At 35.4% G+C, this 26,073-nt stretch overlaps 1 protein-coding gene across 10 annotated transcripts in view; it reads left to right on the top strand.

Moving 5' to 3' along the window:
- Positions 1 to 26,073, top strand: part of NLGN1 (neuroligin 1) — a 948,787-nt gene that overhangs the window by 385,079 nt on the left and 537,635 nt on the right. The gene's annotated exons all lie outside the window — the stretch shown is intronic.

Here is a 26,073-nt window from a genome sequence, read left to right as displayed (position 1 = left end):
GGGAGATATCTCCACATCTGCTGATAGAGATTCAATTTGTTTTAAAAATAATTTCATAATAGTTTTCTGCAAAGATAAACCATAATTTATTCAGTTACTTCCTATGGAAAAGCATTCACTCTGCTCCTCACTCCCTGGAGTTGTTCATCATAATTCTAATGCCATTTTGATTTGTTCTGTGAATTGTCTATTATTATTGCTTGGCCCATTTTTCTCCTACTGAAATGCCAACCTTTTTAAGATGTGCCAACGGCACTTTTTGTTATCTACATTACAAATATTTGTTTCCAAAGCTATTATTTAATTATTTATTGCTTAAAATATGTTCTATATATAAATTTGAAATGTTCATATGGTCAATATGTATGTCTTGTTTCACAGCTTCTTTACTTTCTGTCTTGTTTATAATAGATTAGGCTGAATATATAATCTCCCATATTGTCTTCTAAGGTTTTTATTGTTTTATAATTACACCTTTAATCAACTGGAACTGGGTGAGACAGGGATCTAATGTACTTTCTTCCAATGGATAGTCATTTGTAACATCCATTTACCAAATTAGACCATCATTTACAAATGAATTAAAGTACCTCCTTAGCAATCCATAACAGAAGCTGTGATCTGTTTCTGAGCTTGTGTACTCTCTGTCAGTGGCTTATTTTTCATTCATGTAAAGATCTTTCACCCGTTGGAAGTTGTCTTCCACTTATTTCTTCTACTTCTGTCTTCTTCCACTTCTTCTACTTCTACTTCTCTTAAAAAATGGACACTTATGGCCTTTAATGTTGAATACCTATACACACACACACTTAAACATTCATATGTGTATACCTATATAGAAATACTAATCATAATATATAACATATACTAATGATATTAACTATATATATATAGTGAGTGTGTGTGTATGTATGTATGTATGTACTCCTTGGTTTAATTTTGAATGCTGAAAGGAAAAGTCCGTATCTAGTTCATCTGTGAAGCCTCCACAGTTCCTTGAGCAATTTAGAAACTTCTGATGTAGTTATGAATGAATGAATATGCTAATGATTTGTTGAATGAATATACTAATACTTTAAAAAACTTGTGAAAATTATAATTTCATACACTTCTAGAAAGCTGAAGTGAGTGTTGATTCTGGCTAAGGTTTGGCAGAATTATATTGTTTTATTTCAGTTTGCTACAGTGAATGGAGTTAAACCAAAAAATTTAATTTAGGTAACCTTTTAGTGTCTTATTTCTTAATTCATAAGTTCATGCTACTCTTTTAAGCATAGTTCATTGTACTATATGAACATTTAGTAAGTAGTGAAGGCTACCTTAGTTTTATTTAGTACCTCTTTCTACTTACTAAAGCCATAGATGACATGGATGAGTTCTTAGGTATACAAGCTCTAGGAAATGTTGATAATATTAATCCAAACCAGAGAATAGCATATAAAAGGTAATTTATTCTTATTCTGTTCTTAATTACAACATTTGAATGCAGATTTTGCTGTAATACAATAACCCAGAGAACTCTCATTGCAACTGAAATTTCTAAGTCATTAAATTGTTGGTATCACACAAATCACGATATTCAAGTCAGCACAATAGAGCAATTAACAGATGTTTACCTAGAGCTACCTAAAATCATGCAGCTTTAACTCTGTGCCTATAACAAGTTGTATAGTTACTGTTTGTGGTAGCCTCTGGGTAAAATAAAACAGGAAATTCTGTTTCATTTCCAGCTGTTTTGTGCAGTACATTGAGAAATGTTGAAAGCTGAGTCAGTTTTGCTCATTTTGCTATAAGGCTTTCTCTCTATATTCAACATTTAAAATGTGTATAAGCTAGTGTTCAAATATCTTTTAATTTGCAAACTGGTATCTAATGAAAAAGAATAGTGAGATCCAGTCCTTGTGTTTAAAAGAAAACAAAACAAGACTATGTTTTTTTTTTTTTACTTTTTACCTGTTGAACTCTTTCTTTAGTGGAACATTAAGTCTTTGACTATAATGTAAATCTAAAACGTTATCTCAAAAAGTGAAAAATATATCCTTAACAAAGAAAACAAAGTCTAATCTATTTGTTGTATTAGAGAACTCTAAGCCCACTGGAGTGACCCATTATTTTCTATTCTGTTGAAGAGAAAAAGATCTGTCTCCCTGGTGGTTGGCAGAGGTTCCAAACTAGGAGGACAGACTGGTCAAATAAAGCTGTGCCTAATGGCTATACCAGCTGGACAGAATAATCAGGGAACCATGTCAACAACCAAGTGTGAATCAGAAGTATAGCCAAACAAGTACAAAAGCTGAGAGGTTAAGATGAGATGGTTGATGGAACATAGTTACCCTTTACAGATGGATATTTAATTCAGCTCTTTCTGAATTTCTTATTAAATACAACATGAGATTTGAGGCTGTCCATTACTGTTTTAATAAATGTCCTCGTGATGGCCCAAGTGCTTGGGCCCCTGCACCTGCATGGGAGACTAGGAGGAAGCACCTGGCTCCTGGCTTCGGATCGGCACAGCTCCTGCCGTTGTGGCCATTTTGGGGGTGAACCAACGGAAGGAAGACCTTTCTCTCTGTCTTTCTCACTGTATAACTCTGTAAAATAAAATAAAAATAAAAATAAATGTCCTTGTTTAATGACTTGAAATTTCTACAGAAATATTTCTTCTAGCCTACTAGCTCTAAAAATTACCAACATGAGAAAACAAGGCCTTGACCACCATTGTAGGCATTGGATGTTTTTTGTCTTTGCTACTTTTCTTTGATTTGGATGTCTCAAATGTGATAAATAATGTAAACTTTTGCCAGGAACAAATCTATGAAGACCAATCCTATTAAAAAAAACATTATGAGTTTAATTTCAAAGTATTCACCTAAATTGAAGTGAAGCAAAGAACAATCCAAGACAATAGTTGAGGGGTTAGAGGAGATAGTAGGGGTGAAACTTTATGTCTTACTAGTAATTTTAGTATCATTTAGTATTATTAGGTCATTATTCTGATTTATTGTGATTATTTCATGATTTCCTACTGGACAGAAAAAAAACAAAAGTGGTTTAGCTGGTTAGAGCTTAGAGGAGAGAATCAGAACTGGCTCTCTTGACAAGTAAGATAATAAATGTCATAAGAACAATATTGATGGTTACACACCAGAGAATCATACTCTCTGATAAGAAGCACATCTTATCTAACTAACTGCCTTTAATAATGAGGTAATTTTTTGTTTTAATAAAAAGAGAAGTTAATTATAACAGTGAGTTTACTAAAAATGGGTTCATCATAAAAATGATTCCACCAAATATTTGCACTTTCTTAAAATGATACTAAGTGCAAGAAATAGACAACAAAACATTTGGTTGATTCAAATCTAAATGAGTTGAAATATATCAGTTATATAAAACATAAAAGTGATGTGATCTTTTCTTCATTTATTGTGTCTTAATGGTGAGGGAAATAATGTACTTCCAATTGATACTAAAAAGAAACTGTTTTATTATGTTTACTACACAATGAGCCTGCCTAAGGCATTCTCTAGTTATGTTATACATTATTAACTGTTATAAACCATTACTCTGAATAGTACCCAAGTGGCCTGAAAGTTAATGTATCTCTTTAAGTGCTTAGCTCACTACAGAGAGTATCTTAGACACTGAAAGCGACTGCTTATTCATTGACTGTGATTCTGCTGGAATTAGGATAAAGTCTGGTCTAGGATTAGAGTATGTCAGGGAACATAAAAGGAAAAAGATGGGAAAAGGTTAAATTCCTCAAAGCAAAAATTCCAATCACTAATTTTATGACATTCCTGGGATCTGTTTCAAGAAATATTATGGAATACCAAGCAATGGAAATATATAAATTTGTCTTTTATACACACACACACACCACACTTGAGACAGGCATGAGTCACATGCTTTCTTGTTGCTCCAGACTGCTCTTTCACCTGGTACAGCTGCTAATAATTAAATGATTAGAGAAATGGGTAAGACTTGGAGAGCCTATTTTCTTCTTTCTCTTTCCCGTGCTCTTACACTTATTAGGTCAGAAAATGTATAAATACCTCATGAACCGGAGGTGATTATTGGTAATTTAATGTATGTTATCCCATCATATGATATAAAGGAAATCCCAAACACTGTTCCTCATCAAAAAAAAAATTATTTATTTGAGAGGCAGAGTAATAGCAAGAATGATCATCCATTGGCTGGTTCCCTCCCCAAACTGCTTGTAACAGCCAGGGCTGGGCCATGCCAAAGCCAGGAACCAACAACTCCATCCAGGTCTCCCAGTGGGTGTCAGGAACCTAAGTACTGGCCATCATCTCCTGCCACCAGGTTCATTAGCAGGAAGCTGGATCAGAATTGTAGGCAGGACTGAATCCCAAATACTCCATAGGGGATGCAGGCATCCCAAATTGTGGCTTAACCTGCTGTGCCCACCTTTCCAGCCACCTTATGTATCTCAAACTCCAATAAAATTTATAGATACATATTTCTTTGATTGAAGTAATTCCTTTATTTGACAAATACTTCACCTGCATGCAGACATTATGCAATGGGTTGAGGAATAAATAGAAATATTTAATGTCCTTTTGGAAAAATTAGAAAACAATAGAAATTCAAGAGTTGGGCTTATTCATGATAAATAGAATTTCAGTTTGATAGTATATTCATGATTGTTGAGTTTACTTTATTTCTTACTTGTTTTGAATTTTTCCTAGAAGTGTGAAGCTTCCTTTTTGATTGTATGAAGTTCTTCATTTATTATCATACTTGGCAGCACTAGCAGAATTTGAGACTCTTCATCAGGACTAGATCTGCCCCACACCTTTGACGTCCCAAGAGTCTCCTCATTTCCACTTCCTAGGTGTATAAGAAGAAAGAAGAGGGCCGGCGCCACGGCTCACTAGGCTAATCCTCCGCCTAGCGGCGCAGGCACACCGGGTTCTAGTCCCGGTTGGGGCGCCGGATTCTTTCCCGGTTGCCCCTCTTCCAGGCCAGCTCTCTGCTGTGGCCAGGGAGTGCAGTGGAGGATGGCCCAGGTGCTTGGGCCCTGCACCCCATGGGAGACCAGGAAAAGCACCTGGCTCCTGGCTCCTGTCATCGGATCAGTGCGGTGCGCTGGCCGCAGCGCGCCGGCCGCAGCAGCCATTGGAGGGTGAACCAATGGCAAAAGGAAGACCTTTCTCTCTGTCTCTCTCTCTCACTGTCCACTCTGCCTGTCAAAAAATAAAAAAATAAAAAAAAAAAGAAGAAGAAAGGAGAGACATGAGAAAGAAATAATTGAAAAGGAAACAAAAAAATCAAAGGAAAAGATATGAAAAATAGAAACAATAGGGTTTGCAAAAGAAGACAAGAGCACTCTAAAATATGGGAGCAGCATTTGAAATGTTAAAGAAGCAACCTCTACACTCATACTTTCAGACATTGAATACAGTCACTTGCTGTTGCCTGTGAAATGAACGACGATAGGTATCCAAACATTTATAGCAAAATATTCACTGTGTGTAATCAGCTAACAAAGATATGAGATGTTGAATTTATGAAATCACAAAGTTCCATTCATTAATTTTAACTGACTTTTTTGGACATTATCATTCTTTGAAGTTACCTGTGAAATGATGAATTTCCAACAAACAACAGTAACAGCAATAGCATTTTGAAGTTCCTGTTGGAGAGAAATATAACAGGAGCTTGTGGTGGAGCAGACAATTTTACAGAAGAGAGGGAATTTTAAAAGGGGATAAAGCTTGGATATAGTCACCAGGAAAATTAATGTGATCTTAACTCTTGTGGGAATGCAATGTGCAATCCTTGTGATTGGGCCTCCATGCAAAGAGTACAACTATTGAAAGGGTGGTGACCCAGAGATTGAGGTATTGCCTCCTGTGAGGTTTGCCTTTGATTAATCAAATCCGACCAGAACCAGATGGGACAGAACAGCTGCATTCACTTTTCTGAAGATCAGTCATGTGGGAGAAGTAAATTTGTTCTTGTGGCCCCAAGGAGTTTAGGCCAGGAAGAAAGTCTATCTGAGCTCATTTTTCAGAAGGAATTCTCACAGTTACAGATGCCAATAATATGTCAGGCTCCCTCCCAAACTGTATTCCACATTAACTTTAGTCATAATTAGACTAACCTAGATAACTACCTGGTATGAATACTGTTGAAAAACTTTACCCCTCAAATTGGTGATTGAATGAGTGGATGTCTGCATCTTTTCTACAACAGAAGAAGATTATCTGAATAGCAATGGAAAAAAATACAGTGTTCCAGTCCTATCAAAAGATATTTTATTGACAAACATGTTAGTACAGTTTCCCTAGAATAAATTAATTTTACTACCTTATATCTATAAATAAGACATTTGTATTGTTTCAGTAATACTACATGAATACCATATAATGTTTCTCCTTGAATAATTTCTAAGTATGAATCACTACAGAATATCTTTATGTCCACCATTAAGGGTTGAAGATGGTTAGCTTGAAGACATATGCCTGATATTGCACTTGGGTGTGTGTGCACACGCATATATTTGTATGTGAGAGGTGGTTTATTCAGAGGCAGAATTCCTTTTGCTTCTTGGAATTCTTTCTGTTTCATAAAGATGAAAAAGCAAAATACAGGAAAGTTGAGGAAATTGAGAAACTCTAAATTGGTGAGGAAAGTTACATAGAACAATGTGTTGCTGGAATTTAATATAATAAGGGAAAGTTCTTTTGGCCTGAGAAGAAAAGATAATTGATCAGATAGATGAGCTGTTTTGCATTGTGTCCTAAGCAGACCAGGAGAAACCCAATGATAATCTCTCTGGAGAGATGCTGAAATGATACACAAAGAAACAGAGAAGATTTATCAGTAGATCCAGAAGGAGGAAAACGAACTAGAAAACCTGGTCTTCCTGTATTGAAATTGAAGTATTTCCTGTTGTACACCTATCCTTTTTCTAAACCGGAAAGATCCAGCTGGTGCCTTGGGAAGAATAGCATCCTTTAGAGAGTTTTACATACCCTCTCCATCCCCATGCTGCAAACTCTATTATAAACCAAATTGATTTCCTTCCATTTCTGGCATTTTGGGATGACCATTATCACTGTGCAATGCCCTAAGTTATATTATGCAGGAAGAATACCAAGGAAAGTTTTTTCTCGAGAATTTCTAGTCGACTTTAATATGAAAGTAAAGTGAAATGATTTATTTCCTTTTAGCTCATTTTATTCACACTTATTTGGTCCGAGGGTCACTTCCATCATTTCTTTCTGCCATTTACCACTCTTTCCTCCCATTCCCTTCTGTATCCTCCAAAAGAGGAAGTAGAGGTAGGTCATGTTCACAATAATGGTGACATAGTAAAACTTGCTAGAAGAAAATATTTTTTAAACCACTATGTACATTTGTAATATTATAAATACAGGCACCAAAAAAACAAAACAGCATTTTTCCCTAATATGTTTTGTCCTCTCTTCCTCTTCTCCTCAAACTTTTTCTTATTCTTTATTATTTTCCTACCTCTCCTTTCGCATATTATTAGTAGCAGTATTAGTGGTTGTAATAGAAGCACTAGTAATAACAATGTCTTCTACTTATTGAGCAGATTGTGTATTAAATCTGTGCTTATCTTACATACATTATATATAATCGCTAAAATAGCCCTGCAATGTTGTTATTTATTTTACAGTGGTAGAAACATAGGAAATGTGTTAAGTCATACAGTAAAGGAGGATCCCAGCTTTGAATTATTATAGGGGTCAGAATAGTGTCATATCCAAAATTTCACTATTTGTGAAGTTAAGAGAATAGGTCTCCGTGGATATTGAAAGAAACAAAGGGGAAATTTGCATTTGTCAATAACCATAAGCATTTTCCATTATAATATATGAATAATTTTACAAATCAAGGCCCACTTTGAACTAAATGTAAATTATAACATATACAGTATCATTAGATAATTTATGAATTAATGTGAAAAATGATCATTGCAAAATTTACATCTAGATAAATGACTTTGAAAATTTGATTAAAAGCTATCTGCTGAACTCTACACTTAAACTACCTCTTTAGCTGATGTGCCATTATCTAGATAGTATTGATAGAGTAAATAGTAATTAAAATTTATCTTGAGAGGGTACTTTTAAACTTTAACTACAGTGGCTGTTTGAGCTATAATTATAATGTAGAAATAAATTAATAACCCAGAAAAACAAAAGAACTGGCATATTTTCCTTCAACAATAGGTATCTTTCTTTTAATAGATAATGAACCAGAATTATGAAATTGGTCCTTAAAGCAATATTTTCAATCTAAAGGGATGTTTGTACTTAATAAGAAAATTATGTTTATTGCTTCTTCCAATGGAAAGAATCTAATACGTACCTGACATAGAATTGGTGTCCTATATGTGGTAGTGGATAAGTAAATGATGGACAACATACAGCTAATAGTTCGTTTTTACTTAGCGTAAAAAGTAGTTTCTTGTATGTAGGGAATGACAACCAAAATCTTAGGAGGTACAAACATATTTACAAGGGGAGCAGGAATATTCACCAGAAATAAATGAATAATTAATCAGGTTAGATTTGATAACCAATTAAAATAAGCTTCTCTCTCTCTCTCTCTCTGTGTGTGTGTGTGTGTTTGTGTGTGTGTGTGTTGGTCAGTACCTGAGAGTAGCTAAAAAGGGGAATAGTGTTAAGAGACTGTAATTCATTGAGTTTTAGCAAATATCTAATCCCTATTATGTGAGAACAGAGATGATATATGTGAAGCCTTTCTTCTCTAATCAAGACATTGAGCTAACCTTTGTCAGTTGCTTGAGATTTTGTAATAGAAGCTGAGAGAATTCGTACACTAAGTAGATTATTAGTAAGTCAATAACTCTCTCTCACAATCACAGTGAAGAATTCTCTATAGAGTTGCCTCTTAGGATCTTTTGATTTTCATCTCAAAAAGTACCTCTTTCAAAATCATTGACATTCTTGGAATGTTCACGATTTATTTATATTTTTAAATTAAATATGCTAAATATTTTCTCAAGGCGACCTTTTAATTATTTCTTCCTAGGGATTTGTGTGGAAAAATAATCTATCAAATTCCATATATTTTTATTAACTTTCCTCTTTCTACTTATCAAACACATGTGATAGACTAATCAGAAATAAGCTTGAAATGCCTACTATTGTTACTAAATCATTATCAAAATCAAAATAATAGCCCCCAAGCCAAAACTAACTTTTCAGTTGACTGAGTTGCATTTCCATTACTTTTTGAGAATTTTCAAGCCCAGAAAATTCAAATCAAAAAGTATAGTTTTTAGAGGTATTAACACTGAGTTATTTATTTATTTATCGTTTACATTAATCATCTCCATAACTGCCACAGTGTGATATTTGCTATGATACTTCTCTGCCAAAAATCCTTGAGTGGTACACTGTTTCCTGCAGGAGAAAGGTGAAACTACTGAACATGATTTCCAAGGGCACACCATCTTCTTCACAGTGCTTGAATTATGCTCTGAGCTCCAAATGACTTTACTTTTATTGGACTTCAGACCCACACTCCATCACCTAACATTGTTCAAGATACACATTTTAACTTTCTTACCAGCCATGTTCTTCCTCAACACTTACCTCAGGTATCCCTTTTGAACTTTTCAGAATATGAGCTCCTCAAAAATCATGTGTATGTCTTCAGTAATACAAGCAGTACGTTCAACTGTCTGTCTTTCTGGGAGAGTACCTCTTTTAGGGGGATTTGTGTCACCATAATGTTCTGACAATCCACCCAGCACTTGACACAAACAATAGAGAGCAAGACTGGAGATGGACCATACTCTGGAAGAGAGGCATTGACTGAAAATACGGAAGAGTATAAAGTTGAATTCATTTAGTTAACAACTTCCTTTACTCACATGCCAATTAAGAAATAGGGAGGGTCTTCCTGGGTGTGATTTATTTGAGCTATATAAAAAAGAGTTTAGAGTCCACAGCTTCTGATAAAAACTTCTGTCATCTTACCAACTCCAATGGAAGTATCTCAAAGATGCTGTTTCCTCTACAGAACACTAGGAAAATGTCGAATGTTTTTGTCGTGTATGTATTCTACAGTTAGAATCTACAGTTTTCAAAGCTCAAGGCAATTCATGGAAGTAGCCAAGTTTCTGTCATATTCCAAAGACACAGAAAGTTTGGAAGTTATGTTTTCTTCCTGGAACTCTGGAAAATGGCATACTTTAAATACAGCAAATTCCTAAGCTGGTAGAAAGCTAAGAGATTTAGAGCTACTCTTTACAGGTAGAAGGACATTTGCTTATTCATCCATTCTGTGAGTGAGCATGCTGTTCCTCAGGTGGTTTATAGAACAGTTAGAAATAGTGTTATATAATAAAATAATTATATGTGTAAAATGCTTACTAAAACTTCATCTAAGGCTTAGAGGAGAGTTGATTGTCCCAAAACTTCATGTCAGACACATAAGGAGTAGGTACAAATTATCTACCCTAACTAACGTTCTTTGCTCTTTCTAATGTTAATAGGTTTAAGAAATTTTGTACGTTAGGATCCTATAAGGATATTTAAATTATTTCATTGCTACCCCTTATATTTTCCCTTTTACTTAGTATAACAGTAATTCAATATATATTGAACTATATCTATGCTTCTAGTTCAGTACTATTTCTCATATATTCCTAATTCCTTAAAGAGAGAAAATAGGACAATGATACAGAAAATAGCTTTGAAATGAGGATTACTTGGTTCATGACTTTGGTCTTCCAGTTATAAGAAATACAACTTCAGGCAAGTTAATTGACCTTTCTATGTAAATCTCCATTTCCTCATCTGTGACATGGGAATGGTAGTCTTCCTCCCATAAAAGGTTTTTAAAGGAGTTGAATAAGATGGTTTGCATAATTCAATTAAAGTATACTAAGTACTTAATTAAATTTTTAATTGCCTGCCATTTTTGTCATTTTGCCATGAAGAGTCCTTTAACCTTTATTTTATAGCTTGTAAACCAGAAACCATAGCAACAATCACACAGCCTTTCACAATGGATTACAGAGTTCATTTGGTATATCGGTAGAAATCCTTCCCCACCCTGTTTCTTCAACTTGTAATGTTCTTTTCACCCTTCACATCACAAAGATTTGATTTTCCTAGGTCCATCTCAATTGCACTTCCACAAAGAATCCTTCACTGAGGCCTCACAGAGAAATTTAATATACCTTTCTTTCTCTTCCCATATTGTTTTACTTTTAGCACGTATAAATCATATATTTCATCATCCTGATTTTAAAATTGTGTGCTTGTCAGTCTTCTCATTATATGATGAGATATGTGAGCATTTGTGGAATGTTTAGCACAAATTTTGCGCAAACAAGTTACTGCAAAAAAAGAGTCTGCAGATTCAGACTAAACTGAATAGAAGATGAATTCCATTATTTTTGTGACTCACCTTAATTTTGCAATCATATGCCATCATTTAAAATCAAATCTATAAGCTGAAATCATGATTTCAAATGTTGAAAGTGATGATTAGGGTGTTTGAGCACATTGAAGAATATCATAATTTGAGAAAAATTTAGAGGAAGTAGTTTTCCTGACTGAAGAGCAATAATAAGTTCACTCATTTTTAATTGGCGGGTTCAAATAAGTATTGCTTGAATGACTTAAGTACTCCAGGGAATAGCTAACAATGTGAATTGCACAAGGATTCTATGGAGCACTGTGTTTTAACAAGAGTAGCTGGCAAACAAGAAAATAGAAGCTGACTTCCTTCCTTCTTTCATTTTTTTTTTTACAAATATTTTTTGAACCCTTATCAGTACTCCAGAATTTAAAAGATTATTAGGACTTAGCCTCCAAGAACGGAATATCATTAAAACATGATATCAATGTTAGATTTGTTAGTATGTTTTTTTTATTATTTGACAGGTAGAGTTATAGGCAGTGAGAGAGAAACAGAGAGAAAAGTCTTCCTTCCTTTGATTCACTCCCTCAATGGCCAGCGCTGCGCCTATCCAAAGCTTGGAGCCAGGTGCCTCCTCCCGGTGGTCTCCCATGTGGGTGCAGGGACCCAAGCACTTGGGCCATCCTCCATTGCCTTCCCGGGCCACAGCAGAGAGCTGGACTGGAAGAGAAGCAACCAGGACCAGTACCTGGTTCCCCAATCTGGACTAGAACCCGGGGTGCCGGCGCTGTAGGCGGATGATTAGCCAAGTGAGCCACAGCGCCAGTCTTAGTATGCTTTTAATAAGACTTGTTATGTATAAAATAAATTTATGATTTATATTCTGTATTATGCTATGGGATCCTTTGACAAAGAAGAGAGAAAGTAACTTAAAAATAATAAACACATACATACATATATCTATAACTCCTCAAAAGATTGAAGTTTTCTAACTTTAAAATGTAGTTAACTTGTACAAGATTTTTTCTATCAAATGTAAGCCAAAAAAATCAGAAAAAATAACTATTTTTAAAAACTCCACAATTCCTTCTGATGACAAAGCTAGTCATTATTATTGAACAGAGAGAGAGGAAAATCCATTATGCATCTTTAGAAATAATGTGAACGCATTTTTCACTATTTAAAGGAAGAAGTGAAGACATTTAAAAAGTTATTACTTTATTTGCATTTTCACTTATGAGATTGTTATCAGAAGTTTGACTAAATCTTTTTTAAAAGATTTATTTATTTGAGAGGCAAAGTTAGAGAGAGAGAGAGACAGAGAGACAGAGAGACAGAGAGATCTTCCATTTGCTGGTTCACTTCCTAAGTGGCAGGAACGACCAGAGCTGGGCCGACCTGAAGCCAGGAGCTTCTACCAAGTCTTCCAAGTGCAGGGGCCCAAGAACTTGAGCCATCTTCCACTACTTTCCCAGGCTGTTAACAGGGAGCTCTATCAGAAGTAGAGCAGTCAGGACTTGAACCCATATGGGATGCCTGCACAACAGGCAGAGGCTTAACCCACTAAGCCATAGCACCATCCCCTCATTTGTTCTGAAATAGTGTGTGGTAGAGTTTTGTTCTTACTTTGAAAGAACATTTGTTAACACAATGAAGTAAAACCTAAAATTGTTCACATGTTTTCATATTGAATAATGAAATTTTAGAATATATTCATGTTAAGATAGAATATGAAAAATTAATAAAGCAAGATTATAATTACTGTACTTAAGTGTATACAAAATTTAATTTTCTTTTATATTTGAATTCATTTATTTCCTAATAACACAATTCATTCTGAAGTGCAGAATCTGTTTTATTTTAATTTTGCTAAGCTAATATAACATGTCCACAAAAATATTATTAGATTGTGGTAATATACACTCCAACCTTAAAGAATTACCCTTAACCACCATTCGATCTATTTTCCAGCACCAGAAACAAATATTGTTATCATTATATCTACCATCATGTCCTATACATTTACGAGTGCTTTAAAAAGTTCATTTTAAATAGAATTAAAAGGTGTGCATTTTATGCAAAAATATTAAAATCCATGCAGAGGAGGGGTCCTCACAAAGTTTATGGGGAATGTATATTGTGAATAATCTATGAATGTATTTCAAATTTTATGTACCAAAGCGTATTTTAATTTCATTTTTTTCAACTTTTTGAAGTATCCTTGTACGGGCCTATACATAACCATTGCAAAAGTATTTTACATATATTTAAAAATATTTCATACATACCACCCTATAGTTTTTGTTTTTGTCTTATTTACTAAGTTTAGAGTTTCATCTGTAATATATTTAAAACTTTTAATATATTTAAGTTTAGCTTTTAGTGATGTTTCTATTTTTAATGGACTCTTCTTCATAATGTTTTCTGATGGCTCATTATTGTTATATTTGGAATCTTCCTTTCTATGTATGAAATCTGTTCAACTCATTCTAACAGTTTGACATTGATTCTATGGAAACATTTACATAAATGTTTATTCCACGGATCTTGAAAATGTTGTCTCTTCACCCGCTATCTGTCCATCTTCCTTCTTTCTACTTTGGGAGAGGATTCCTAATTTTTTTTCTTGCATAAAATTCTTTGGTATAGCCTGGAATCAGTGATGAAGATGATTCATTACAATGTAATCATAACAGAATGATTTTGATTTTCCTATCAATGAACCTTACTTAACCTGTTTGATAAACTGTTTTCTGCCCCTTGAATAAAACCTTTGGCAGGTTGCACTTAGATAACAACATTTGAGTATCAAGACAACAATCTTAAGTGATAAAATGCCCTATTTTATTCAAAGGCCAGGTTCTCTTCTCCCTCTTCTTGCTGCTGCTTTAGTCAGAAGCCTGCACCAGCAGGAAATATTGGCCGCCTTCTCTTCCCATTCCTGCTCCTCAGTGGCTCAGATCCACCTTCCTTATTCCCTAAGTGTGATATTTTGTTGACTTTATTGGCTGATTACTTTGATGCATTGATGACATTTGGTTGAGGGCTCATTGAGCCATCAGATAGGATTCCCCTTTGTTGGATGCAGGGACATCACATCAACCAAATCTTGGAAAAGCAACCTGACTCTAGCAGAATCTTACTTGGGAAGACCTTCTTTTCAAATAACCCTCCAGTGAAATTCCTATCCTAAATTCCATTTTCATCTTGCTGGAAACGTTTATGTTTGATCTTCTAATACTGACACTGCAGTTACTGTTACTATGCTATAACCTGTGGCACTGCTATCAGTCACTTCATGGAACATTTGTCTGTATCATTTCTCCATTGTGCTAATGGACCTCAAAGCTTGGATCTCCAAGTTATCTTGAAGCTCTTCATATTGAATTAGAAATGAAGTAAAGCATATCTCTCTCCTCCTAGGGAATGGAGGGATTTTAACTTAACATATAGATTCTCTGATGATATTCTTCCCAAAATGCACACTTCCATAAATCTTTTATTTCCATGTGATTCGAAATGTGCAAAGATCACAAGACAGTTCTTTGGTCATATGCTTTGCAAATTCTATGTAAGTTTTCGAGTGGCCTTACTTGTAATTGTTTTGTTCTTGACCTTGTCTAAGGTGGATGTTCATATTAATGGCTTGTTAATGAAATCCCTTGTGCCATTCTTGATTTTAACTGATCTGGTTATGATATGTTATTATTTAATAGGATGTCTGTTACAGATTTCAAGTTGATAATTTAATAACTCAATACGTTTTGTTGGATTGATGAAATTAATTACCTATTTGGACACTCTTTAGTTTCAATTCATTTATTAGAGAGGTGGAAAAACAGAAGGAGAAAGAGAAAGAGAGCAAGAGTTAGCATGCACATATGGGTACATGACTATCCCATTTCACTTTGTAAATGCCCACAATGACTGGAATTGGGCCAAGGTCAAAGACAGGAGCTAGGAACACATTCTAGGTCTTCCATGTAGGTGACAGGATCCCAGTCACTTGATCAATAATTGCTGCCTCCCAGGGTTTGCATCAGCAGAAAACTAGAGTCAAGAGCTAGTGAACAAAGCCAAGTTTTCAGATATGGGACACAAACATGTTAACTGCTAGGCTAGGAAAGAGAAAAACTTCGGTTCCCATGTTGTAGAGTCTGTTTGAGGGACGAGAACAGGAGAATTCCAAAACTTACAAAGCTCATAGGTAATTGCCTTGGTAAGTACAAACCGTGATTTCTGAATTTGAGAAATCATATCCAGTAAACAAAACATGGCAATGTGACAGGTGACCGATGTATGAAAATAGATGATGTATGAAATTAGATAAATCAGAGCATTTAAGCTGGATAATAACATCGAAATAGTCATGTGAGGAACAGTTGGTTGTGGTGAAAGTCATGTGTGAAGGCATAAAGTTATAATGTTTTGATGTTTGAGTAACAGAAAGAAGAAGAGTATATCTGGAGATGAGCAAGGAGGGCAGGTAGTGGTATGAAGTGCAGAGTGGCAGACCATGGGGAAAATCTATTTTTATTTCACTGGGGAAGTTGTAGGGCTTTAGAAGAAGAATGGCTTTAAAGCCTTGATATTTCTGAGAGCATTGATGTAGAACTTCTCTGCTACAACCCTCCCTCCAAACACACTGACATAAGCAATGCCCAGAGCTTATATTCTACCACTTTGATGTGGAGTGCTTTTTTTTTTTTATCATTATAGCATTTAAACCCGCTCAAATACTTGAACTAGTAGTATCTACTAGTTTTGAAAATGTTTCTGATTTCATATTTTTCAGTTGCATATCCTTCAAGTATTGAAGCTAATATTTAAATTTTATCAATGCATAAAATAACCAGTCAATAAGTCAATAAGTCAACAAAATAGTTTTCATTTCTTAAATTTCCTGTTTCTTCTTCATCCAGATGAAAACTAGTATCATCAAATATACTCATGTTTTCTAAGGGTTTGTGACAACTAATTAGTTAACTATATTTTGAATTTGTAATCATTTAAATGTAAAATTGGGAGAATTTAAATCATTAAAAGATAATTAAATATATATTCAAATTATGTAACTTAGATCATTTGATGGCTTTATATTCTTCATTCCTCTTAAGAGTTTTACAATGCAACTGTTCCCTTTTGTGAGTGCTTTAACTTTTTTCATTTTTAAAAAACTTATATTAGATGAACAAATTTCATGCATTTCATATGTACAGATTTAGGAGCATAGTGATACTCCCCAATCTACCCTCCCTCATGCCTATGTTCCTACCCTCCCTTATCTTTCCTTTCTTAAGTCTTTTTTTTTAATTTTTGCAGTGAAATTCATTCAGTTTATTTTATAATCATAGGCTTAACCCTCCACTAAGTAATGAATTCAAGAAATAGTCAGCAAAAAACACTATTCTTCAACAGCAGCGACAAAGGTTGTAAACAATAATGAAATCTCAAAATGACAATTTCACTCGTTTACAATACATTTTTGGTAGTCGATTAGTTACCACAGATCAGGGAAAACATATGCTATTTGTCTTTTTGGGACTGGCTTATTTCCCTAAGTATGATGGTTCCTAGTTGCATTCATTTTCCTGTGAAAGACAGGATTTCATGCTTTTTTATGGTGGAGTAGTACTCCATAGTGTTTACATACCGCATTTTCTTTATCCAGTCATTAATTGATGCACATCTGGGTTGATTTCATATCTTAGCTGTTGTGAATTGAGCTGCTATAAACATGGGGTACACATTACTCTTTCATATGCTGATTTCATTTAGTTTGGGTAAAACCTAGGAATGAGAAGGCTGGGTCAAAGGGTAGATCTATTTTCATATTTCTGAGAAATCCCCTTACTGTTTTTCACATTGATTCATATTCCCACCAACAGCGTCTTAAGGTAACTTTTTCCCCCTCATCCTTGCCATTATTTATTTTTTTTTTATTTCTGTATGAGAACCATTTTAGCTGGAGTGAGATGAAACCTCATTGTGGTTTTTATTTGGATTTTTCTGATGGCTAGTGATCAAAACATTTTTTCATGTATCTGTTAGCCATTTGAATTACTTTTTTAGAAAAAGACTTGTTCAAGTCCTTTGCCTATTTCCTAACTAGATTGTTTGTGTTGTTTTTATTGAGTTCCTCAAGCCCTTTATGAATTCTGGTTATTAATCCTTTATCAGTTTCACAGTTTGCAAATAGTTTCTTTCAATCCATTGGTTGCCTCTTCACTTTGAGTGCTTCCTTTGCAGTGCAGAAGCTTCTTAGCTTGATGTAATCTTGTTTGTACATCTTGGCTTTGATTTCCTGTGCTTTTGGAGTCTTTTCCAAGAAATCTTTGCCTATGCCAATGTCTTGCAGTTTCCCCAATGTTCTGTCTAGAAATTTGACAGTATCACGTCTGAGATTTAAATCCTTTATCTATTGTGAGTTGATTTTTATATAAGGTGTAAGGTGGGGTCCTTGTTTCATCTTCTGCATGCAGAAATCCAATTTTCCCAGCACTATTTTTTGTAGAGTCTGTCCTTTCTCCAGGGATTGATTGTAGCTCTTTTGTTAAAGGAGCTACTTCTTGTACATGCATGGATTGATTTCTGGGGTTTCTATTCTATTCAGTTGGTCTATATGTCTATTCTTGTGACAGTACCAGGCTGTTTTGTTTATAACCATGCTATATTGTATCTTGAAATCTGGTATTGGGATGCCTCCAGCTTTTTTTTTTTTTTTTCAGATTGCAATAGCTATTCAGGGTTTCTTGTGTTTCTGTATGAATTTTTGCATTATTTTTTTTAGATATAAGAAGAATGTCATTGGTATTTTTAATGGGATCATACTGAATCTGTAAATTGCTTTTGGTTATATGGACATTTTACTATTAATTCTTTCAGCCCATGGACATGGAAGATTTTTTCCTTTTTTTGTGTTTCCTACTATTTCTTTCATTAATATGCAGGGGCCCAAGGACTGGGGCCATCCTATGCTGCTTTTCCAGGCACATTATCAGGGAACTATATTCAAATTGGAACAACCAGTACTTGAAACGCCTCCCATATGGGATGCTGCTGTCATAGACCACATCTTAGGCCATTATGCCACAAGGCCTGCCCCATGCTCCAGTTATTAAATATGATTTCCTCTGTTAAAGTATATTTCTTAAGCACTATAGTCTTATAAAGTATTAATCAAATTTAATTTTCAATCTAAATGTTCATCCTGAAAAGCTATATTATATATACACTGGGTTGTTAGTATTTTAAAGTAGTAGAAAATTTATTTAGTGTTACTTTTTAAAATCACATTTTTTTGACAGGCAGAGTGGACAGTGAGAGAGAGACAGAGAGAAAGGTCTTCCTTTTCCCTTGGTTCACCCCTCAGTGGTCGCTGTGGCCAGCGCGCAGCGGCCGGTGCACCATGCTGTTAAAAATCACATTTTTCAATGTTTGTGCTTGTATACTCATTTTTATAAGTAGTAATGTCATCTTCACATGGGTGCACTTTATAGTTTTAGAGGCCTCTTTTTAGTTTTTAAATTAAACTACAAATTTACCAAAGGAGTAGCTGATCCTACCATTGTTGAAAATTAAGAAAAATGGAAAAGAGTAGAAGTTTGGAAAATATGCAGCAGACTTTTATTAGGCAATGGTTTTAGGAAACAGAAGTGAATTCTTTCATCTGTGCCAATGTTTCCATCTTATTACAGATGGCTCTTGCTGGCGAAGATAAGAGCAGAGACAAGCCAATAAATTTGCCATCTATTCCTAAAGAATATATGAATAGTAAAACATATTGCTCTTAAAAATGATTTTTTGCCATAAGTCTCTATTAATATGTGTCCTTTTGTTTATATCTTTTAGGGATATAGGCAAAGACTATATTTAACTTCTAGACTTTTTTTTTTAATTTTTATTTTTATTTTTTGATAGGCAGAGTGGACAGTGAGAGAGAGAGACAGAGAGAGAAAGGTCTTCCCTTGCTGTTGGTTCACCCTCCAATGGCCGCCGCTGCAGCCGGCGCACCGCGCTGATCCGATGGCAGGAGCCAGGATCCAGGTGCTTTTTCCTGGTCTCCCATGGGGTGCAGGGCCCAAGCACCTGGGCCATCCTCCACTGCACTCCCTGGCCATAGCAGAGAGCTGGCCTGGAAGAGGGGCAACCGGGACAGAATCCGGCGCCCCGACCGGGACTAGAACCCGGTGTGCCGGCGCCGCAAGGTGGAGGATTAGCCTATTGAGCCACGGCACCGGCTCATCTTCTAGACTTTTTTATGGAAAAAAATGTGTCCATGATATTGAATGCTTTTTGTTTCTCAGTCTTTTCTTTCTTAACAATAATGTTCCAGACACAAATGGCAAAAATCATTTTAACTGGAAGTTTCTGTTTTTTCAACAAGTAACTTAAATACCAGAAATTCATGTTTTTCAAATAAAGTAGTAAATTAGAACTTCAGATAATATATTACAAAGAATAATAAGAGTAATTAATTGAGATGCACAAAGATTGTGTTATAGGGGCTTGTGATAGAAGGCTGAAGTAGAGGTGCAGCCAGTTAAGCAGCTACCTGTGATGCTGGCATCCAATATGAGTGCCAGTTTGAGTCCTGGTTGTTCCACTTCAGATCCAGTTTCCTGCTAATGCACCTGGGCAAACAGTAAAAGATGGCTCAAGTACCTGAGACTCTGCCACCCACAGGGGAGACCTGGGTGGAGTTCCAGGCTCCTGACTTTGGCCTGGCCTGGCCCCAGATTTTGTGACCATTTGGGGGAGTGAACAGAAGATCAATCTCTCTCCTTCTCCTACCATCCCTAAAACTCTGCCTTTCAAAAAATGGATCTCTATAAAACAACATTGTAATATAATTTGGCTAATGTTTCTAATTTTTTTTAAGATTTATTTATTTTATTTGAAAGTTGGAGTTTCACAGAAAGAGATAAGGAGAGGCAGATAGGAAGAGAGGTCTTCCATTTGCTGGTTCACTCCCCAATTGCCGCAATGTCCAGAGCTGAGCCGATCAGAAGCAAGGAGCCAGGAGCTCCTTCAAGGTCTCTCACATGGGTGCAGGGACCCAAGGGCTTGGGCCATCTTCCACTGCTTTCCCAGGCCACAGCAGAGGACTGGATTGGAAATGGAGCAGCAGTGACTCGAACTGGCGCCCATATGGGATGTCAGCACTGCAGGCAGCGGTTTTACCTGCTATGCCACAGTGCTGGCCCCGGATAATGTTTAACAATTGTAAAATTTGTATTTTGGAGTTAAAGTAGATACAAAATTATGAAATTTAATTTGCATATATCCCTGGCACAATAAACAAGATGAGTAGGAGAATGTCACATTGAATTCTTTAGTCACTAAAAGAACCAAATACATTGATGAATAAAATATTCCTTAATTAAGATGTATTGTACTTGTTATAAAAATCAGAAAATAATTGGATTGTAACTGCGATTTTGATAAGTTGGATAACTAAGATTTTATTTTCTGATTAATTTACTATTAGCTAAAATTGAACAATTTCTACAAAATAATACTTAATTTTTCTATGTTAGTATGCTGTATTGAACAAATTGCATTTTTTGTTTTATTGCTTCTTTTCTCTTATTAGAATTCTTAAATGCCTTAACACAAATATTTTGAATTATAATTATAATCCTATGACATGGTACCTACAAATACATAGGTAGAAGGGGTTTGGCTGAATTTTTGAAAGGTACCTGAGTTTAGGTGAGGGTTCTCTTTTATCTCAAGTCAGTTCTTGTGACAACCATTACTCTCCCATTTATTTAACAAACCCTCATTGAGGTCTACAAGAATCAACCCCTGGGCAGCAACTTCAGGTTTAAACTTAATTTTGGCATGGTCTCTCTCTCTGTAGAATTTTCAAAATCTATCAGAAAAAAACAGACAAACATGAAACTAAATGAAAGCAGTGTGACAGGGACCACATATGTGGTTTCAAGTAACTACTATGGCATATAATATAAATCTGGATATCAGCTCTCTGCTATGGCCTGGTATACTAGTAGAAGATGGCCCATGTCCTTGGGCCCCTGCACCCACATGGGAGACCCAGAAGAAGCTCCTGGCTTCAGATCGGCACATCTCCAGCTTTTGCAGCCAATTGGAGTGTGAACCAGCAGATGGAAGACCTCTCTCTCTCACTCTCTCTGCCTCTCCTCTCTCTGTGTAACTCTGACTTTCAAATAAATAAATAAATCTTTAAAAAATATATAAATCAAGATATTACAAAAGTGAGAAAATAAAACTCATTGTGTTTTAGTTAACTGGATTTTGAGATTTTGCAAATCTGACAGGTCCCATGCACCCATGCACTGAGTAACAGTCCTTAAAGATGTGTAACAGGCCGGCGCCGCGGCTCACTAGGCTAATCCTCCGCCTTGCGGCGCCGGCACACCAGTTCTAGTCCTGGTTGGGGCGCCGGATTCTGTCCCGGTTGCCCCTCTTCCAGGCCAGCTCTCTGCTGTGGCCAGGGAGTGCAGTGGAGGATGGCCCAGGTGCTTGGGCCCTGCACCCCATGGGAGACCAGGAAAAGCACCTGGATCCTGGCTCCTGCCATCGGATCAGCGCGGTGCGCCGGCCGCAGCGCGCCAGCCGCGGCGGCCATTGGAGGGTGAACCAACGGCAAAGGAAGACCTTTCTCTCTGTCTCTCTCTCTTACTGTCCACTCTGCTTGTCAAAAAAATAAAAAATAAAAAAATAAAAATAAAAAAGATGTGTAACAGAATATGATGTAACATAATGGAAAATATGGCTTAACTAGTTCCCACAATCAGCTACTATGTTAACAAGATTTTATGAAATTTTCTTAAATTGAATCTTCATTTTAATACTTTTTTCCCATTTTTTTTCAATGCTGTTATTTCTGTTTTACCAAAAAGTGCAATCCATTTACCTACAAGGTATGTGAGTCAGGGAATTAAACTACGTGAGTAGAATTTTTAAGTTGCATGCATAAAAATCTACACAGTTTCTAGACAGCTGTCCATGGAATATGTAATTTGCTCTTTGAAAAGTCCATATTTAAACTTAATTCTGACACTTTGTCCTTAGTTTATGCTGCAGTGCTTCTCTCTTCCTGCATAATAATGTGAGTTAAAGATTGTAGTAATCTACATTTGTTACTGCTGTCATTGGGTTCACGTGTTTAATGATTCAGACATGTTTCTCCCTGTATGATACATAAACATATGCGGGTATGTGTGTTTGCATGTTCAGTGAGCTGAATAGTGGTTTAAAATGTCACCATCCTGCCAAAACTGTGAATCTCAAATGAAACTCTGTATTTTACCAGCTGAACTAATTGCAATGACAAGTACAAATAACTGGAATAGCTTAAGTTTCAGAGAATGGTTCATGAAAGGCACACATTTTCAGTTTGTCCATCTTTATTTTCAACAGACATGCATACTGGCAATCAAGACAGTGTCCTGCTAAACCAATTAGAATATTATTCTTAGTGGTCACTTTATTGATGAGGTAAAATTCGAATACATTTACCCAAGTGGAGTCAAAATTAATTGAAACAATTAAATGGCTATTTCAAAAGTCATAGAGCAAGAAGTAATCTATGAAGATGACTACTAAAGATCTGGCCAAAGTAGTGACTTGATTGGTATCATGTTTCACAGCATATATTTTAAGTAAAAATAGTACATTTTTGTGGTTTTGAAAATGTAAACATTGAAGAAAATTAAGTAAAAATGTAAAAAGCCAACCCATTTCCCCATATCATTACAAAATGCATGAAAATTAAATTTATCATAAGTTTATTTGGTGCAAAAAATGTGAATTCCTTGCATATAAGGGCTTCTTTAAGAATTCATGAAAAGGGCATGTTATGGCAAAACTCTGCAAGGATTTCAAAAATACTTACAGTAAAATAAACTTTTCATTCTGCTTTTCCACACAACTTAAATCCTTTCATATTGTAATCACTGTTTACAGAATATGATTTATAGTATTTTGTTGGCTATCTTTCCAGGAAATGTCTGTGTATTTAAACATGGTTTGAGTGTTCCTTTTTTCCGTACAACTAGAATGGGACATTTCATATTGTTATGCAATTTTCCTCTTTTTCTTAATCGTGTCCTAGCTTTTCATATCAGAACTAAATGTTTAATTACTTCATATTAACAAATGCAAAAAATGAAGTGGTTCACCTTTATGGATGAACTTTGTTAAATATTTTAGTTGTTACTTTGGCTTTATCATACTCAGTTGTTGCTTGATCTAAGAATATTTTGTTATCAAAGTCAGTTATTGATATTTGAATCTGAGGCGAGGTTAGGTTGATCTCCATGGAAAGTATTGAATTAGGACGAGGTCACTGGAGTTGCCAGCAGTAAACACTTATCTGACTTTGGACAAGAGGATCAATTCTCCCTGCCTCAGTGATCATAGGATAAATAAATTTACATAACAGACACATTAACCCTTTGCAAATAAGGTGATTGGGAGAATACAGAGAAGCAATATGTATTGAAATATTTTGAAAAATAAGAGAAACCTTTAAAATTTTGTTTATTTGAAATGCAGAGAGAGAGAGAATATATATCTTCTATTCACCGTTTCATTCACAAATGACTGCAAAAGCCAGGTATTCCATCCTCATTTCTGACATGGGTGTCAGGGAACCAAGTATTTGGGCTCTAATCCGCTGCTGGTGTGTTAGCAGGAAGCTGTTTCAGAGGCAGAGCAGGTGGACTCAGATCAGCATTCCAATATGGAAAGCTGGCATGACTTCACCCACTGCTGTGTAACACTGAACCCAAGATGAATTCTTTTTTAAATGTAGTCTCTTAGAGTCCAAATATTAGCTCAAACATAGACCAATTTATATACTTCAATCATGGAAAAAGAACTTAACAGATATTTTATCTATTAGGTTTTACTAGATCTGAAATTTAAGGGAAGGTTAAGTTTCCACTGGGCAACAGGCAAGACAGAGCAGATGAATTGGTCTCTCCTTGTTGTTACAGTTACGGGTAGTATACCTGGCCTGTGGGTCCCACCAAAGCAATCTTACTGAGAGGGAGGCTTTGAAAGCCATCAGTTATCTTTGTCTCATAGACATTATGGACAAGGAAGAATGAGGTCAATCAGGCGTGGAATCTAATTTTGTTGCTGTGGGGCAATTGAGGGAGCTAACTAGGAAAAGGCACATACAACACCTGTTTCCTGTAAATAAATACATGAGCAAATTAATTTGAATGTGATGACAATAATGGGTAATGGAATTATAGTAAAAAAAAGTCATGATATTTTTACTGTAAAACTTTGAAAACCTGAGCACGTGCACATGTGTGTTTTGTAAAATGATAACTTTGGTAAACTGCAAAGTTTTAAGCACTGCATATTTCTTAAAAGTTCATTTCCTCCAAAACAGCTCTTATTTTATGAACATTTGTATTTTGTGGACTTTTGCTTCTGGGAGTAAATAGTAAAACAACTGCAGGTATTTTATCTACTCACTCCATGCCTCTGGCAGCTCCTGAGAAAAAAAGAAAGGGAGCAGGTGTGACCAGGCGGCTTTTTATTGTGTGTTCAAAGCTTTTCTTAATACTGCTCTTAACCACCCAGGAACTAAACTGGCATGGGGAATTTTCAAACCATGGATTTATATGTTGTTACTATGCTTTATTTCCCCCCTTTGATTTAAGTATTCATAGCTAATTAATTTTTTTAAAACATCTGAAGACACTATGCAGCTATAAATAAAGGATGGAATTTTACATATACTGATTTTAAAAAAAAAACTCCTAGATATAGTATTAAGAAAAGCAAGGTGAAAACAGTAAATATAGAATGCTTTTGATAAAAAAGCAGGAATAAAATATACATGTTATCTATAATTGCTCACGTCTACATGAATAATTTTCTTCATTTTGCATGGAGAACATGGAAAGGATACACAGAAAAATAAAGAAAAATTACTCACAGAGTGCAGGATAAAAGGCGGAAACAAGGGAGCTGAGGATGGATGAGAAACAAGCGTGTATTTTTTTCATACAACTTGATTTTTATTGTTGTGGTTTTTCAACTTTGTGAATGAATTACATATTTGAAACATTGTTTCATTTAAACAAAATGTTTTAAATCCTGTAGCACAGACAGAAAGATGCAATAGAAACAAAATAGGCTATAAACTTGAAGGATGTGGGATTTTTTTATAGCATATTTGCCACTGTTGCCTGTAAATTGGAACAAGTCACCGATACTCTCCACTGAGACTCTCAGTCTCCCGGGTCCGGTGTATTCACCCGCTCCAGATGAGGAGGTTGCAGATTTTCTCATGCCCTAGATGTCATTTGGAGCTATGTTTTGATTGATCGAAGATGGAACACGATCTAAAGTTATTGGATTAATGTCATAAGCCACTGGAAGCATGGAAATACAAAACATTGTATAACATTTCTGTATAGTAATCTGTTTTATCATGTTCTCCTAGGTGTACTTTTAAAGTTAGGAATATTGCATGAAATAATCTCTCTCAAAACATATAGTTATATAGAAAGTTTTCTTTTTCTTTTTTTTTTTAACTTTTATTTAATGAATATAAATTTCCAAAGTACGACTTATGGATTACAATGGCTTCCCCCCCAATATCGTCTCTCCCACCTGCATCCCTCCCCTTTCCCACTCCCTCTCCCCTTCCATTCA

This window comes from Oryctolagus cuniculus, chromosome 4 (genome assembly GCF_051225735.1).
Source record: "Oryctolagus cuniculus isolate XC-2025 breed Fujian yellow rabbit chromosome 4, ASM5122573v1, whole genome shotgun sequence".
NCBI classification, from domain to species: domain Eukaryota; kingdom Metazoa; phylum Chordata; class Mammalia; order Lagomorpha; family Leporidae; genus Oryctolagus; species Oryctolagus cuniculus.
The sequence above is the reverse complement of the archived record's forward strand: the minus strand, read 5'-3'. Positions and strand labels throughout refer to the sequence as shown.